An 18,537-nucleotide genomic window follows, 5' to 3' on the forward strand; every position below is an offset into this window, starting at 1 on the left:
GTGGTTGCAGCTAGGGGACTTGGAGACATTCCCCCTAATTTCCCACAAAGCCATTGTACTCAGCTGGGCAGCTCCAGGTCAGCAAGACCATGACCCAGAGACATCACGTACCCCACGGAGGGGCACCACATCACACAGAGTCCCATCCTCCCGCCAGAAGAAGATCTGACAGTGTTATAACTCTGACTCTGCAAGAGCTAAAGCCCAGGCGTTGCATTAGATGACACTTAAGCATGGACTTAAGTGCCTTGCTGCATCAGGGACTAAATTGCTTGGAATAAGGAGAGATGACTTGCAACAGAGAGGCCACAGTACGGCAGATTAAGCCTGCCTTTGAAAGTTAGAGTTATTGAATTAAAGCAGCAGCAGTGTAGGCACTAAAGTAAGCCTGTAGTAGGACAAAGCATGGTAGAAGCACTGCTTTTTGTTGCTCCTCGCTGTGAGCTTCACAAATGCTTGGATATGGTTCTGCCAGCAAGATGCTATCGCTTTAGAAAAGAACAGTGGTGTTGCCAGTGTCTTACAGAACATCTTGAGAGAAAGGAGGAAAATGTCCCCAAACATGTACATCACATATGTCACCTCGCGTCCTGCAAGTGATGTGGGTTTATTTCTGTCACTACTAAGCTGTGCAGTACGTCAGGCAGGGAGCAGCAGGGGCTGCACACTGTGGGAAGCTGCAGGGAAATCCTTCGGCCTGCATGATCTGCATGCAGAACAATGTGTGTGCTGGAACTTTGAAATCTGTGCTTGTTTGAAGCTGAAACTTGAAAGCAAACCTCCAGGGAGGAAGCAATGTGAACCTCCTTTTTTTTCTTTTTTTTTTTTTTTTTTTTTTAAACCATGGAAACTAAGAGCACTGACTGCTCATAGCTTCCAATAAAGTCAAGTAGTTGGACAAGCCTGAATAGTCTCTTGACTAAACATCAGTTCAGGTTTTCAGGTCTGCTCCTGCACCCAAATACAGGGGTATGACTGGAGTTATGCCATCCCTTTGCAGCTCTGGACTCAAACCAAAGCAAGGGCTGGGTGAGAGGATCTTCAGCAGGTGCTTTTCCTGTGGTGGGTAGAGGAACATGCCTGCAGCAGACAAAAGTCCTGGCCACTGTGATGGGGCCAGTTCTGCAGCACAGTGACCTCCAGGTACCAAACAGCTTCACCCCAGCCCCCTTCCAGCATTGCTAAAGTTTGTAGAAATGCCTTAAAGTTTTACCATCCAGAATTTGGGCTGGAATACTCCAGAAGGATCCATCCTGTACCATCTGGGCTTCTTCCAGCTTTCCTGCAGTCTCTAGCACAGTGCAGCCAGCTTCAGGAGGGTGATGCTGTAGGCCCTGGCAGCATGCAGTCACAGTATGAATGTGCTGTAGCTCTACAGTGTTTCCCTCTGTGAGAGCTCCTGTTGGAATGGGCCACAGAGGGCACTGACACTCTGTCTTTTGAGTGTCAAAGACCAGCCACAGGCTGATGCTCTCCTCAGCAAGCTTAGCTCAGCCAGGGAAGCATGAGGGGCTTCAGCCTGTGCTTCTTGTGCTCATTCCTGCAAAGCCCATCAGCAGGGCTCTGTGTACAGACTAGAGAGTGTGTCCAGCCTGTGCCTTGGTGGGGGCACAAACAGCACAGACCACCACGGACCCCAGCTCCATCACTGGCCCAAGTTGGGGATCTGTTGTGGGCACTGGGGATGGGGTGGGATGCTGATTTCAAAGCAGGTTCTGCTTTGGGTTGCAAGTAGCACAAGCCTGCAGGACCTTGCTGCCCGGAAACCTCTATGCTGCGATCCAAATTGCTAACCAACCTGTCTGGAAAAGTTCAGATACCTTCCAACAAATGCATTCATTTTCAAAACCCAGGGCTGAAGCCAAGGTCACATCCCTGATTGTACCCAGACAGCACGGCGTGTTGTGACAGTCCTTTAAAAAATGACTAAACAAATCTAATGGGCAGGCACAAGTACCAAGGTCCCATCTGTCTGAGGAAAAGTCAGAAGTTAATTTAAGTGACTCCTACAACATGTCGCCTAATTCCTGTGGCAGCAAAGCTAATTAAGATGGAGTTGGTCCAGGAGTGCAGTGGTGTGTCAGGGGTATGGAGCAAACACTGCCACAAAGGCACAATCAAATCGCACTTACGTTAACGAGCCAGTCGGCACTGGGCATCCAGAGCCCGAGAGGAACAGCTAAGCAGCATCATTAGCTGGATATCTTGGTGCCATTGAAAACTTCATGAATATTTCATACTCTCTTTCCAACCAATCTGTACTGACAAGTCGTGACACAGAACTAGCTGGAGTAAAATGCACTTAATATGCAGTTGCTGGAGTTGTAAATTTATCATCAGATGTTATTTTCTTAAGAATGCTCCTCCAAGAGCCTGACCAGCTACTAAGCGACTCAAACGAGCTCCAAAGGGCAAAGAGCAAGCGGAGCACTTCTCTAATGAGTGTTTTAATGGTCCCGATAACACAGAACAAGTCAGCAGTGCGGGTCTGCAGCCCTCGTTAGGGAATGTGAAATTAGTGGGTCCCTGCGGACGGCAGTGCCAGCTCCAAGGGGTCGTGCCTGGAGGGCAGATGCACCAGTAGCTTCTTTTTCTCTGACGGGAATGAGTAACTTGGTTTAAAATTCGCTTGATTTTGTAGGGATGTGAGGGAAGTTGTGTGTACATATGCTGGGTTTGGGGTTGTTTTCTTTTGTTTTCTTACTATGTAGTTCACTCAAACTCTGCTTTTAAAACCATCATGCAGGGAGCGTGAGGGGTGTCAGCAAGGGCAGCTGGGGCTCTGCTGCCATCATCAGCAGTGAAGCTGCTGAGGAGGTTGCTGCAGCCTCTTCTGGGAAAACCAGCTGAGAAAGAGTGGAAGATTTGAAGTATTTGGTTCAGGGGTAGGTGCAGGGGCCTTTTCACACCAGCCCCAGTTGAATGGGCAAATGATGTCTGGGTGTTTTACTGCAACTCCCAGCAAAAGTGGAGCAAAGACTGTTTTGTAGGGATAAAACATGTAAGGCGACCCTGGAACAGTGAGGAGTGTTAACAGGTGGCACGGTCTGTGCTGGTGGAGGTAGAGCAGGAGCCTGTGCACCCTGCTGAGGCTACAGCAAAGCAGGGTCAGCTGGGAGGGAGGGGGAAGCTGAAAACTTGCTGGGAAAACTTTCAATGACTCCACAGAGGAGAGCATCGGGCTCGTCAAAGTCTTCTTCCATGTTCAGTGCCAGGATGGGCCGGAAGCCAGCGTGGTGAAGGTGCCTGCTGGTGACGCAGATGGCCTGGTGGCCACAGGACGGTGGCTGTGGGTGGTGGGAGCCTGGTGACACAGCAGCTCCCACCTGCAGTGTGAGTCAGACCCGCGGCCCGGCTGCGCCTGTCCCGGGATGCACTGCCTGCGGCCGTGTGAACCAGCACTCCCGCGGCGGCACAGCCCTGCTGCCCTGGGAGAGAGTAATAGGAGCGGTTTTCCCTTCCTTTCGTTTGTTTTCATAAGTTGAACATGAGCCTGAACTTTGCTTTGAAGAAGCAGTGCCTCATCCCCCGGCTCCCTGCCAGCCATGGCTCCCGGAGCTGCCGCTGTGGGCAGCACCAGGCATCTCCTCCGGGCATGCAGGACTGTGCCTGCCCAGAGAACCACCAAAGCCACAGGATCCGAGGCCCACATGAGCACAGGCACTGACAGGATGGGGAATTTCTCTACCAGTCTCCCAGAAATGGGTTTTACTTGGTTCTCCCCATCCCAGCTCCAAGCACTGGCTGTGTCTGCACCAGGCAGGCTCCAGGTCTGGCAGTCGCATGGAAAAAACCCCAGAACTTTTTAGTAGAGAAGAAAGAATTGTAGCTTCAAATTGACAACAAGCTATATGTTTACATAACCCTCCTGTTTTTAAGCCAAGCCTGTGATTCAAGGGGAGGGTCTGGGTTAGCGGGAATGAAAGCAGATCCTTTCCTGTCATGTCTGAGCTCCTGGGCTCATCCATCCGGTAAACACGCCACGGGAGGTTGGCACTTCCCATGCTGACACTGCCTGCAGCCAGCAGTGTGGTAGTGATCTCAGCCCCATCGAGGACAGCTCTGGAAGGGCACCGTCCCCTTTTTTCCCCTCAATGGATTTACATCTGGAGCAAAGGGCCTCGAATCAGAAAGGATGTGCATGAAGTTAGGAGCTCCAAGAGCCCTTGGGGCAATCTGGCCATGAAACTGGGTGGCTCCATCTAATACTCCTCATTTGTAGTCTTTGCACTTCTCTCTTCAGCGATTTAGGGGCTTAGACTTTAGTTGTGTTCTTGTTTCCAGCACACAAAATGGGTTACTAAGGAACACAGAGAAAAAAACCACAACTGCAGTGTTCTGCATCACTCTTTCCCTGTGTGCCTACATAAAATTGCTGCTGCAGAGGAGCTGGTGCTCCTGAGGTTTGGCGTGGAGCTGGCAAAGGGCTGTCAGGAGCGGGTGGCAGGGCGGATGTGGATGGGCTGTCAGAAAGTCCTGTGGCTGGTGGAGCCAGGGAGTGTTGAACGGGGGATCTAGATCTAGATCTGGAGAGGAGGCAAGAGCAATCCCAGCTAGAAAATCAGCTGCTGGGGAGGGTCTGCCAGGGTCTGATCCTGCCTTGGGGTAGGGCACCAACTGCCTCAGCTCCCCAGGTCCCTTCCAGCCCTGCAGCTCTGTGTTGCTGTGCTGTGAACGCTGCTGACAGTCCCAAAGGGCAGTGGGCAGCAGCTGTCACCCTGAGCTCTGTCACTGCAGCCCTTTGGCCCCCAAGTCCCCTCAGCAGCACCTGCCCAGTCTCCCAACGTGAGCTCCCTGCAGAAACATTCTGCTCCGCCCATGCTCTCCACTCTGCTCAAGCAGACCTTCTCCTGACCTTCTTTGACATTCCCTGACCTTCTTTGATCTTCACTGAGCTTCCCTGACCTTCTTCGACCTTCCCTGACCTTCTTCAACCTTCTTTGATCTTCTCCATCAGTCCAGTTAGGAAACTGAATTCCTACAAATTGTGTATTCCCAGGGAGCTACAGCGTGATCGCATTATCTTCTTGCTTCCACCGTCAGGTTTGGAGGTTTGGCTGAGCCCCAGATTTGCATTTTACAACAAAACTGCTCAGAGTTGTGTCCTTGTACGTTGGGGACCTGTGGGGTCCCTGTGGGCTGCCTTGGTGTGTGGAGGGTGAGCCAGCTCCCAGCCAGGCACAGGACAAAGGGATGGTCTCCAACCAAGTGTGAACCCACAGAGATGTTGAGGTGCAAGCTGGAGATGTGGCTGGCAGGACATCTTCAGTTTTAAGGCAAATGTGGACTATCTTGACTGGCCTGTACTTTGCCTCTCTGTACAACACAATCGATTTAAAATTTGATGCATGTTTAAGCAGCACTTAATCAGAAGGGTCAAATGTTAATACTATATAATTTATTTCTTCTTAGTTAACTTTCGAGCAACACACTGAGAAAGATTAATTCTGCATCTCTGTTGCCTCTGCAACAGGGGCAGCAGCAGAATTGCCACAGATACTGCAAGTATCTTCCTACATTTTATTCAATCGAGTTCATTTTTATCTCTCTCTAATCATAAAAATATAAAAACAAGATGATATCGCCACTGGTAATTACGTAACAAGCCACTGGACAAGAAAGAGCACATTTAAAGTTGTGGTATAAGCAAGGGATATTTTGGGGGTTTTAACGACCTTGAGTATTGAAGCTGAGAGAGTGAAACAAATGTATGGGGTTGCAATGCATTTAAAATACAGGAGGGAAATAATAAATCAGCTGAATAGTTGTAAGGAAATTGAAAATTGTGGAGAGAGAGTAACAAAACTACACAGAGATTGAAGGACTTACGTCTGTTGCTAAGAATGGTAATGAGAATATGCAATTCGACGAGGTCTAAACTGCCCTTGAAATATCATTATAACTTGTTTGAAAAGACGTTTACGATTTGTATGATTTTTTTCAAATGCGATACATTTCTTTGCATCTTTGTTCATTGAAAGCCTTGGAAATATGTCTGAAATAAACCCATATTGGAGTTGAAAATAACAGAATGTTCCAGGAAATCCAATTAAAAGCATTTTTTAATTGGTAGGGCTTCCACACGAAAGTATTATAGTGTAGAGATACAGCAGCAGTACCTAGGTTAATTCTCTTTTCTTTTTTTCCTCCTAAAAATAAATGACCAAAGGGAATGAAGAGCATCAGTTGCTTTACAGAGCAAACCATTGTAGCGGTGCTCTACTGAACATCAAAATGCTGAGTATTAACTTTGTTAGTGCTGCTCATTTCTCTCTCTGTCACGTTTAGCTGTGACCAAGTGCCTGCATGCACACACTGCTGTGTCTGCTGCCGTTGCCCATGGTGGGTGTCTGCACAGTAATTGGGAATGCTGGGAAGGCAACGAGGAAGTCAAAGAGGTAAAGGGATTTAGGACTCAATCCAAGGGTTATTCAAGTCATTGGGAACCTTTCCATGGGCTCCCAAAGCCTTTGCAAAGACCCTTTCGCTGTAACCACATCTGAGACACTGCAACAGGCATTACTTAATAGGCTTCAGCAGAGAAACAGAAATTTTCTTTGAAAGTATGTGCCAATCTCCCAAATACTATTTACAGCAAAAAGGCCACTTAACAGCCACCACCACTGCGGACAGAAGAGGAAAATGAAGTCTTCCTCACCTCTCAATGCCACAGTGCAATGAGTGCTGGTAGATGGCTCTGAAATAGGGGCTCTGTGTTGCTCCATGGCTTGGCTATAAATAGCAGTTGCTCTAAACCCATGTTGTAAGCACCTTCCAGACAGGGATGGCTGTGTCTTAGACATTGTTGCAAGTCACTCACAAGAAAGTGGTAGAGTTTATTTTAAAAGGTGGCTGCAAGCAATAGTTGAGTAATGAATACTTATTTAGAAGGCTTTAATGTTTTTAATGCAGCGTCTCCAACGAGATCCTGTAAGGACTGGGACTGTGTGGGAAGATGTTGCCTCTTCCAAAGAATCATAGAATTGCTCAGGTTGGAAAAGATCTCTAAGATCATAACTGTTATCCTAGTACTGCTGTGTTTACCAGTAAACTGTGTCCCTAAGTGTCACATCTACACGTCTTTTAAATCATTCCAGGGATGGTGACTCTGTCACTGGCCTGGGCAGCCTGTTCCAGTGCCTTTTGGTGAAGAATTTTTTCCTATAGAAGGCACAGATTGCTTTTTTTTAACAACTGTTCCTCCTTGTGTGCGTACAGTCCACACTTTTAACTGGCTGTGAAGAGGCAGAGGACTAGAAAAAGATGTGGAAATAAAATAAAACAGAGAGAGACATGTTTGCTACCGTCCAAATAAGTGTTGGTTTGGGGTTTTTTTGCCCTTTCTTGAAGATTCAGTGCACAGAAGTCAGGAAAATCAAACTTACGGTTCCCCCAACAGCCATAACTCTGCTCCTGGAAGAGAAAGAGCAAGGCATAAATATAACCTCATACCCAGCAGCACGTGCAACATGTGTGCGGGGAGGTAAGTTATGGGTGCTGCGGGAACCGTGATTTTGAATCTCCTGACTTCTGAGTTTAAATTTGCAAGTCCAGTATTCTGGGGAGCTTCTTTCTTTCCTTTTTGCACCCTATGGTTGTAAAATGTATTACAGCTCTTGCTTTGCTTTATGCTGGAATGGCAATTCGGACCTTGTAAGTGACTGAAGACTCTGTTCTTCATGAGAATCACAGGATGGTCTGGGTTGCTCCAAGCCCCATCCAACCTGGCCTTGGACACTTGCAGGGATGGGGCAGCCACAGCTTCTCTGGGCAAGATGATGATCATAATTATTATTCATACATTTTCAAAGCTCTGTGCATGTGCTGAGCTGAACCCTGTGTGGGCACCAGTGTGGAGGTTACAGTTCTCCCTCAGCAGGGTCTCCATATGTCAGTGAAGAAAGAGGCATGATGGGAGATCACACTGCCTGTTTGCTTTAAATTTTAGCATGTGTAACCTCAGTTATGTCCCACTGATCTGTCATCTTCATGACAATAAATTTGCATATCTCTTTTAAATTCCTACTTCATTCTCCCAGATGAGGCTTTCAGACATTTAGAAGATTTTCACTAAGTGTCATTAAAAGAGAAAGTCTACCATGCTTTGCATTTCAATTGGACTTGGTGTCCTAAGGAGCATGTATTGAAGACTCTCCATAAATTCCAGACATAGTTACCCTGTTCTCTTATTAGTGATACTGATCTACCATTAAAATAATTTTCACAGAAATTATTATTAAAAAGTAGTATAAAATACTGTCTGTTTGGCAGTATTTTAAAATGAACTTGTTAAACTATCAGGAAAACCTGTCAGCCCTGGATACAAAATCTGCTGTCTTCCTTCCAGCTGTGGGCATCTTGTGCTGAGAGGGGTAATAAGAGGAGAATGAGATCACCAGGGATGGTGATGCTCAGTGGCTGGAAATTTTGCAGTTTTGGCAGACCCGTGGTACATCAGTGGTAGTCCTGACCATGCCATAGGTGTGTGAAGGCAAATACACACTTAAATGCCTTGATGGTTTCCTTCTGCTGTTGTTCAGATTACCAGGAGAGCCTCTCTTGTGGACAACTACATATACGCTGCTTGTGGAGGTAAAATCCAAGCTGATACTGCATCTAAGGAAACATCTGTGTTACTTTGTCAGGTTAAAGTCTTTCTTAGTCTGTTTATATTTCCAGGGCTGCTTCAACCATCTTCCTCCTGCCAGAACCAAGTAGATGTTACAGAACTTCTTTGTTAATGAGTGTTTCGAAAAAAAATTCAGCTGAAGCTGAAAGAACTTTAATGCATTAAAATTCATCCCCATGAAGGCCAATGTCTCAGATCCACATGTGTAAGTTTGCTGACTAGAGGGAGATTCAGATATGCTCTGAAGGGCTCTGTGGATTTGCCAGCAGAGTTTGTAAACTTGAGCTTGTGCTGTATCACCATGCTAAAAATACATCCAAATGGCAGGTCATCCTCTATATATCCTGCCCGACTGCAAATCTTCACTCTGGGAATATTTAACCATACCAGACTTACTGAAGACCTATGTAAGAAGGAATAATATGGCGTAAATAGGCTTCATCTGACTTTTTCTTGCCATGCTTTGTGCAGATTTAATATGCACGTCAGGTGTCATGGTAGCTGTTGGAAATCCGTAATGCTGACAGTATTTGGTAATAAAACAATAATCGCTGCGTGTATCGCTGATGGGGAGAGATTCACATCCTTTTGAATCCCTAATTGTGTGCCACACTACATTAGAGACAGATAGTTCATTGTCTCCACCTTTCAGAGAAAGGAAATTCAGAGCAATACGCAAGACGTTCCAGAAATAAGCTGGTTTAATGAAGCAGCAAATTAGACCCTTCTATCTCTTTATTTAACATGTAGTCCCTTGAATTTATCAGAGTTCATTACAGAAGAGCAAAATGGAAAAGAAGCTGCAAAATTCATTTGTGATTAGAGCTAATGATTTTGAAAATGGCTTTTCATATTTTTCTAGATAACGGCTATTATTTATTATTAAATTTATGTCACATTTGCTCTAATGAAATTATATTCTCTCCCTTCCCTTTTCCCTGCTGTTTATGGTTTGGGTTTCATAAAAGGAAGAATCATAAAGATGCTCTATGTTTCTTGCCAACTGCAGTGCCTTTGACACAGCTTCTGATAGCTTACTCCTGTGACTCATGTCAGAAGAATGGTTTTAAAATTTCCTTCCTGATTTAATCCTTCTATACCACTTGACAGATAATGAATCCAAGTAAATGCACTGATACTTTCCCCCCCCCCATAATTTCAGTTTCAGACATGGAGTGAGTAATGGACTCAAGGCTGTAAAGTTAAAGGAACAAAAAGACATTTAAGCAGCAAAATAAAAATATTCAGAGCTTCTACCTCTCTCCAAGCTCTGCTCCCCATCCTGCTGCTGGCAGGTGAGTAGGTGCAAACTGAGGGAGGTTTGCATCCACCCTGCTGCATATCCCAGCACTAATCCTTCTCAGGGCTGAAATGAGGGAATTGTAGGATGGCAACATTAATTTCTTGATTTTGCCAGCTTTGTCTTTGGTATTTTTACAGCTTCCTGAAGGAGGGTTTGTGTTGTGATATGAGTTTGATAAAATGCTTTCAAAATGCTTCATAATAATCAGAGTTGCTTCAGATGGGGTTGGAACTAGCTGATCTTTAAGGTGCCTTCCAACCCAAGCCTTCCTATGATTCTAGGAAATGTGATATCAGCCCATTAGCTCATTTATTCACGCAACGTCTTTTCTCTGCTTTGTTTAATATTTGAAAATATTATCAGTAGTTAATGGTCCTTATTCCAGAATACCAGACATGGAATCACCATTTTTGACGTAGGACATTAAGTGAGCTGCTTGTGTTATTTTTGGGAAGGATCTCCTGAATCATCATTTATAATGACTGTTACTTTGCTCTGCTCTTTCCAGCCTCTCTCTTGTTGCAGTGTTTTTTCTCTTCCTTCTTTATGTGATGAAACCAGAGTATGAATGGGAAAAGTTCATTTGTAATGTGGCCAGCCTTGTGGTGCCAGCTGAGAAAGTTTGTGGTTATTATTTCCTCCTATGAGGAGTTTGTGGATGACCATTTGAGCTTTGAGAGGAACAGTTTCTTTGGCAGACCATGTGCAGTCTCTGGGCAACAGAGCCCCAAATGTCCCCAAGATAATGCTGTTAGAGCAGCTGCCCTGGGTCAGATGGTCACTCCATCCCCGAGAGATGAGGGACTACAGCATTTATTCCACAGGCTCTTTCTGTCTGGGTTTTTGATGAACTCAGAGATCTTGTGCACTTTGCTTCTAATTCTTTTCTCCTAAGGGACACATGGGGTTCCCGTACATGATATGTGACCAAATGACCTTGCTTGTAAGTTTGTTAAACACACAATTAGGAATTAGCTGTAGCAATCTCCCCGCAGAGCTCAAGCAATAAAAGGAAAAACTCATTATTCAATACCTTATTTCATGCTTTGGAAACAAAAGCCACAACCTTAGCACTTCCTCCTCTTACAGCCTCATGGTTTTCATCAGTCTTTTCAACTCATAATGAGATTTAGTGCTGGAGAGAAATAGTCGTGCCAGAAAACCAAGGTGGGGCTTTTCTGGTCAAAAAAAAGTAATGAAATTTGTAGAAAAGCTCCATTTTTGACTGGAAGAACAAAGCCAATGCCACCTTTGTAAAGGTCTTTGACGTTGTCCCCCGACTCCTGCTACGTCAGGAATATGTTTGTGGAAAGTCTGTGAGATCTCACTGAGAAAACTTGCCAGAGACTCACTTTATGCCAAAAGAAACGTCCCATGGATGTTCACGCAGCCGCGGTTGGCTCATGGATTAGGTCAGGCTGGACACGTTGGGAACACGCAGCTATTCCCCGTCCCTGCGTCACCAGGTAGAATTACTGCTGCCAACAGGCCAGCAGAGAGGAGAGGCTTTTCCCAGAGTGATCTGTATCATATTGTAAAGTGAAAAGGGGAAAAAACCTTCTCTGGCTGTCCACCTCCTGCAGTAGATTGAATCTGAAGGCAGGAGTGCAGTAAAAGTGTGTTTTCTGCTAATAAACTGAGCAGAAGTGACAGGGAAGTCAGTGCAACACAGAGCATGCATCTTGCTTTTTGCCATTTTCCTGATGATCTAGTCTTACCCAGGGCATTTTGCAGACAAGTGCAGTTATCTCTTATCCCTGCTAAGGATGCAACGGGAAATACAAATACTTGAAGGGTTGGGATGCTGTAAAGCTGTAATAACTTGAGGACTTTGCAGCTATGCAGGACTATAAGAGTAATTAATCTTTGAGTTTATCATACAGCAATCTTAAAAATACCCATTTCAGATTTTTATATAATTTTTTTAATATCCAAAGGGCTTAAAATATGGATTAATTTCTCCCAGTTATGCCTAAATACCACATCAGGAAGGGCCAGTATGTGGTTTGAGGTGCAGAGATGTGCGTGTACCTCATCCAACATGCAGCATCCTACCACCCAGACCTGTTTCTGCCTGTATGTGACCCAGGAGCAGCTATTCCTGGTGCAGTCCACCCTGCAAAAGGACCCTTAATACCTGATGTCTGCCATTCATCCAGTCAGAACATCCCACTTGCTGCGTCACTGCCATCACCAATGGAGAGGCACTGGCCACGGGGATTGGGACCAAAAATACCAGTGTGCAAGATTACAGCAGCAGTAGCAGTGGTTTAAGGCTCTCCCTTTAATTGAGCTGCTTTGGCCACTCTTAAAGCACCACAAGGGCTGAGGTGGGACCGCACAAATACCTTGGGGCTTGCTCACTCCTGGCATTGTGCCTCCCCCGGTGCACAGCGGGCCGGCGATTGCTGCTCTCCCCCCTCCTGCCACAGCAAGCTGAGCTGGCAGTAGGGATTCCAGTGCCCTTGGCTATGGCATTGGCCTTGGAGGGAGCCCTGCTGCAGGCTGGAGCTGGCCAGGCTGTGCTGAGCACGAGCGCCTTCACGTCACCCAAGGGCGAGCCTGCACAGCCTCACGGGAACCACCATCAAAGCTCAGCCGTGTGCCTTAAAATGATTAATCTCCATGCTAGCACAGCCCTGATGAGTGCACTCGGGGCTCTAATCTTAATGAATCGCATAAAATGTTGTGCCCTTTGGAAAGGCAAATACAACCCCAGTAATTATGAGCTGCTTTAGTTTCTGCCCTGACGTCCGGCTCTGCCTGTTGGCTTTGCTGTCTCTACATGCAAATTTCCTCAGCACACCTTTGCCTTTGGATCACCAGAGAGCTCTGACAGTAAGGTCACCCCTGCACCTGGAGCGGGTCTGGAGGTGCAGGAGCAGATGCTGGAGGAACAAAGTAGAGATGGTAATTACTCACTCATTTCCCAAATGAGCATATGAGAGGTGGCACTGACCCAAACCCAGTGCTGCCATGAGAGTAACCCCAAAGCGGAGAAACAACATCAGGCAGGGCCAGGGAATGAGCCCCCTGTTTCCTTGGAGGTGTGGGGGTGTGGGTAGGCAGCCTGGCCAGGGGCGCAGGACCAGCTTGGGGGTCCCACGGTGTTGAGCAAAGAGCTGTGATGAGGCCCAGTGTGTGCAAAGGGCTGGAGCAGCAGCGGGGGCGGCCTCGCTCTCCCTCCGGAACCTCCATGGCATAGCCCAGCCTTTGAAGCTGCAACAGTCGGGGCTGATGCTGGGGAAAAGAACTGAGGATTTGGTTTGTTCTTTTTCAAAGGCTTTATTCCTCTGACAGCTGAGCTGGAGTCAAACCTGACTGTCCGCTGAATCCAGCCCTTTTATTTTTTCCCTCTTTAAGTTCCGAGTTTGCACTTTACATACAGTCATGGCAAGCTTAAGCTTGACTGTCAGAATAAAAGCCTTTTCTTTTCATATTGCTTCCTCTCCGCAGTTCAAAACACCTCCAACCCAAGTGATGTGAACTTCAAAGGCTTCCCCACCCTGCACCCAGGGCTTTTGCCTGCTGCAGCCTATTCCTGGGTTTCTTCCTGGCCTGCGGATCTGAGGGAGATCTGTGGGGTTCCAGTTGTTTAACTGAGAGCTGTCAGGGTGCAGCAGAGCAGGGCTGTAGATAACAGGCATTGCAGATAACTCCCAGTGTTCTGGGAGCTGGTGTTTCTTATGCAGAGAGATCGCTCTGTCCTGCTACTGGGAGAGCTGGGGTGGATTTGTCCTTGTACATAGAAACCTCAAGAGCTTCTGCAGCTTATGTTGGATTAGAGGAGGAAGCACAAACAAGCATAGCCATTTCCAGGCCAGAGGAAGGCCCCAGCTCCCAGGAGGGGAGGAGTTCATTTCTGGGTGCTGCTGGTTGAGCTCAAGTTCGGGTTTGTCTGCGGCAAAGCTTGCTCTTCCGTCCTCATTCTGGGCAGCTTTTCTGGTAGAGGAAGTTGTTTAAGATGCCGATAAAGATGATAATGTACAGAGGGATTTCTTTAAGTTCCTGATTTATTGAAACCACGCACTTTGCTTTGTTTTCCCCTTTTTATTTAATGGTAAGCAAACAGGAGTATTCAGTTGGAGAAAATGAAGTGCATGATCAAATATGCTGCTCCATTTAGCCTTATTTTCAACAAAACATCCTGTTTATGCAGTCAAGAATGAGTAAAATCCATGTCCATGAAAATTGTACCTGCTTTTTAAAAACCCATGCAAATTGCTGGCCATGTCACTCCAACTGGTAACCAGGAAGGGCAGAACAAGGAGCAGACATGGGGAAGTTTCAGCTGATAATGTTCATTCACACAGGAGAAGGAAAGAGCAAGAAAAGGTCAGTGTAGACTAACAGTTGCGCATTTTTTTCAAGGGAAGATACACTCCTCTCTCTTTCCTCCTAGGCAATTAGTGTAATTATGGGAACCAGCCATTTAGCAGATTTCTGACTGAACACACTCTCAGCATTGGCTATGAGAGGTAAGGCACTTGACATCATGCCAGTTAAACACAAAGCACTTGCTGCTTAAAATGTCATCTCAGACATGACGATGAAATGAGCTGGAACTGTCCCAGCTCTGACTATTAACCTTGGCAGGATGAAGGGTGTAAGGACACCGTGATGGCAGATGTGAAAGGGAACTGAATAGGTAGAACAGGAGAATTTAAGTACCCAAGAACTGATTTGCTTCTGTTCTTTACTGTGTTAAGTATGTAAAACTAAGGGATGGCTGGTTACATCACTCGCTGGATTTTGGGTAAACTGAAGGAAATATTACATCATCTCTAGTGTAATTGCTCTGCCCTGCTGAAGGAAGTTGAGTAACTGGATTTAGAAAGAGTTGGATTTAGAAAGAGCTGGAGCAGTTCCGTTCTCGATGCTTCCAACAGGTCTAAAGACAGTCAACCATGGGTTGAGGGACCTCAGTCAGATGTCTCAATGCTTCTCAGAAAAAGAAATCTTGAAGCTCCAGCACTGCAGGATAATCCTGGCTGGGCAATGACCCTCATAAGGAAGCCTATTTCTGATTTATTCATGGAGCCACTACATGGAGTGATCAAGGGAGGTTTCACTTTAGGAAATGGTGCCGTTCCCCAGAGAGCAAGTAATGGACTGAGCTTAGGAAACCACGTTTAACTGGTTTCTCACTGCTGCACACTCCTCTCATGGCACTGAAGTGTATTGGTCACCAAGGAATTCCTAAATTAGATGTGCCATGATTGGAATTAATAGCACTGTAAAAGAAACCGTGCTTGGCAAAATAGGAATTACAGCTCTCTGTAAGCAACAGCCTGTTGTTTGTGCACCCTAAAGCCTATGGATGGTGGCTGCAGCTTGTCTTTGGACTCAGAAGTTTTTGCATGAGGCTCTAGTTAAAGACTATCAGTGTTTTGAACATCTGGGATTATTTTTGTATTTTCAAGCCCAATTTCCAAAATATAGTAGCGTACTGAGAAGGGGTTTTCTATGTAGTACTTGAAAATCCAGCCTTTAGAGGGAGAGACTGGAGACTCTTCCCAGGCAAAGAGCCAGCCCCTCTCCAGAGGCAAAGGCCCAGTTATCCTGCTGATCCTACCAAACATGAAAACTTGGTTTTACAAGTCTAGTTGCTTGCCTTATTTCCAGCACAATTTCCTCAGCTGGTACTACCCCTGCACAGGGTTAAAATAGACCTCCTGAGCTTCAATGTATTGTCAAGGCAACAAGAAACCTCATGGTCTTATTCAGCCATTCCCCACAACTGTGTTACCCTCAGGCAAAGCTGCTTGAGTGGGACCCTGGTCACAGGAGGGAGGCTCCTTCAGCAACAGGAGATGTTGGCTTTGGGGGAAATAGAAAATGTCACTGTCACGTGTCCCTGGGCTGGCCTTGCTGTTTTGGCATAGTCTGTAGAAGAGGAAAGTGCGCTGTGTAAAACAGGGCAGCAAAATAGGTGGTGCAGGTCCACATCCTCAGCACAGGCATGTTTGCTAATGAGGCAGGTCTGCGGTGGGGAAAGATGAGCCAACCTGGGTGTGCATGGCCCAAAAATCCCTGCCATGCCCCGAGGCCCCCCAGGAATGAGAATTAAGACAATACCAGCAGCCAGCAAGAGCTAAGACAGCAGAGCTGCTGCTGGGCTCCATGGCTGAGCGTGGACAAACTCTGTCACATCTGTCACCTGTCACACTCCAACCACACTGCTCTCTGCTGCTTCCTTTCCCTCAGCCTCCTGCCATCCTCATCCTCTTCTCCCTCCATTCCTCCTCATCTATGGTCTAGTGACTTCTGCCCAGATAATAAGCTGTTGGGAGGATGAGATGCATCTTCCCAGCACTGGGCTGGTGGCTGAGGCAGGCAGCCAATGCCAGCCTGCGTTGCTGGGGGTTTGCTTTTGTTTGATCTTCACCATGAAAGCAACCAATTTGAATTCCTGGAATAATTAGCTGCCCTTTGCGCTAGTGGCTCTTGAAAAGCTAACTGGCAGAAGAACAGAGTGGGAAGTAGGAGGATGAGGTGGATAACTTGTCCTTTGTAGCAGCTCATCCTCAGGAGATGATGCAGTAGGTCACGCTCTTCCCTCGAAAGCCGAGGCTTGGTGGGTGTGCTGAGCTGCAGATGCAGCCAGGGCTTCCCTGCTGCCTCCTGCTCACAGCCACCTCCTCCTGCCCTGACCTGGGGTTTGTGTGCACCTCTCGGTCAGATGAACCCAGCCAAGCAATAAAGTGATTGTAGGGTTGCAGCCCCAGGCCATGCCCTCACTTGCCTGTGCAGGACTCACTCTCCTGAGCAGCTTGTCAGCTGTATCCAGCTGAAAGATAAACCCAAGATGCTGATTTCTCGGTGATGCTGAAAACTCCACGACTTTTCCTCAGAATAGCCCAAATAGATCTAAGCTCCACATTAGCACTTTATTTTCTGCATCCTAAGAGAAAACCCCAAACCCCACCACCACCAAGGCAGGGGTGGGGCTCTTTTTCCTGTCTAGCCAAAGTTGTTCTTTAATGTGGGCATGTGAAGTTAAACACCTGCCAGTTGTCACCCCAGCTCTGGTTTTGCCCCAGCCACAGCTGAAGTAATTCAGAAGGATGCGATTTACTAAGTGCTCTGGGATTCTCAGAAATATAAGTCACTAGAGAGCCATTGCAATTTTCTAAGCTCATCCTTAAGGGAGCAGTAAGTGAAGTTTCCATGTTGGAGGTAGCTCTGGTGAGGGGAAGCATTTTGCAGCCATCCCCACAGGGTTGTTAATGCATGCTTTTTGCTAACATGCCATTTCGCTGAAATTTTCACCCTTCTGAGCAATCTTGCATACGGATGAAAAGGAGAAAAAGGAGCTCAGTGGTACTCCAGGCCCTGGAGGCACCTTAGCTGGGCTCTGCTGGGAACACCTACCTTCCCATGGCAGTGAAAGACAAAGCAGCACGAAGTACAGGGATGAGAGAAAAAATCCAAAATTGAGAAAAATGAGAGAGAAATTAAGATTAAAAAAAAAAACGCTTGGGGGGGCTGAAACAAAGATCAGAAAGTGGGGCAGATCCTCTATGTATGTGTCCTCCCTGTTTCTGCCTTGGGTGACCAATGCCCAGAGCATCAGGGAAGGCTGGAGAGCCATGAAGCTGCCAATCCCCCACTAGCACTGGTCAATGCCTCACCCAGCAGGATGGACAGAGATGTGGCACCAGCTGCCTCTGCTTCCCTCCCTGCAGATGACACCCCATATACTGCCACACATACACCACACCTCCTATGCACACCCCAAATTGACAGAACAGCTACAGCTGCCACACACCTTGGGAAGACAGTGGGACAGAATGAAGGTGCAGAACAAGGGATTTTAGTGTTGAAATTCCCAGCTGATTCTTGGAAGTTGCAACACCCAGGATGTAAAATCCAAGCAGCTGGCTGTTGTTTCTGGGCATTGCTTCCCTGGGTAATTCTTTCCAGGCCTAATATGAAATACAGGCAGGAGTACAACCTGTCCTGTATCCTCACACTGGCCACCACCATGTTCCAGATAAGGACTGGAAAAGTAAAGCAACAAAACCAAATCAGAAACTAAACTGTACATTAAGGAGAAAAAAACCCAGCTCAAGGAATCCACGTGGCACCAGTACAGCAAATAAAAACTGAACAAGTGACCTCTTCTTGGTCCCCTTGCAGAAGCGGGATTAGCAGAATTCATAGTGCTCCTGCTGGTTTCCATGATCAGGGGCACAGAGGAGACTTGTGTGGTGCCTGGGGAGGTGTGGGAGGCAGAATTGAAAGGGACCAGAGAGATCTATGAGGGCCCTGGTAGGGAGGAAAGGTGGGCTGATTTATTTATTAAATACAAGCCTACAAAATCTACTTGGCTTTGGTCTAGCCAGTTCCTGTCAAGGGATATAATAGTTTGTGGTGTGAGCAGAGCTACAACGATGCCCTCCTGAATAACCTGACTCCAGTTCTTGTGCTTGGCAGATTTCTGTGGCTAAGGAAGCCTTCCCAGCTCCTTCCCCCACGGCCCAGTAAGTCCCATCTCAATGAAAAATGCCCTCACTTTGCAGGTTCAGGTGTGCAGGGAGGGAGCATGGCTCCTCCAGGCGGTCCCCTGCCCACAGCTCGCAGCGACCAACCCATTTTGGCG

The sequence above is a fragment of the Chiroxiphia lanceolata genome, chromosome 11 (genome assembly GCF_009829145.1).
Source record: "Chiroxiphia lanceolata isolate bChiLan1 chromosome 11, bChiLan1.pri, whole genome shotgun sequence".
NCBI lineage: Eukaryota > Metazoa > Chordata > Aves > Passeriformes > Pipridae > Chiroxiphia > Chiroxiphia lanceolata.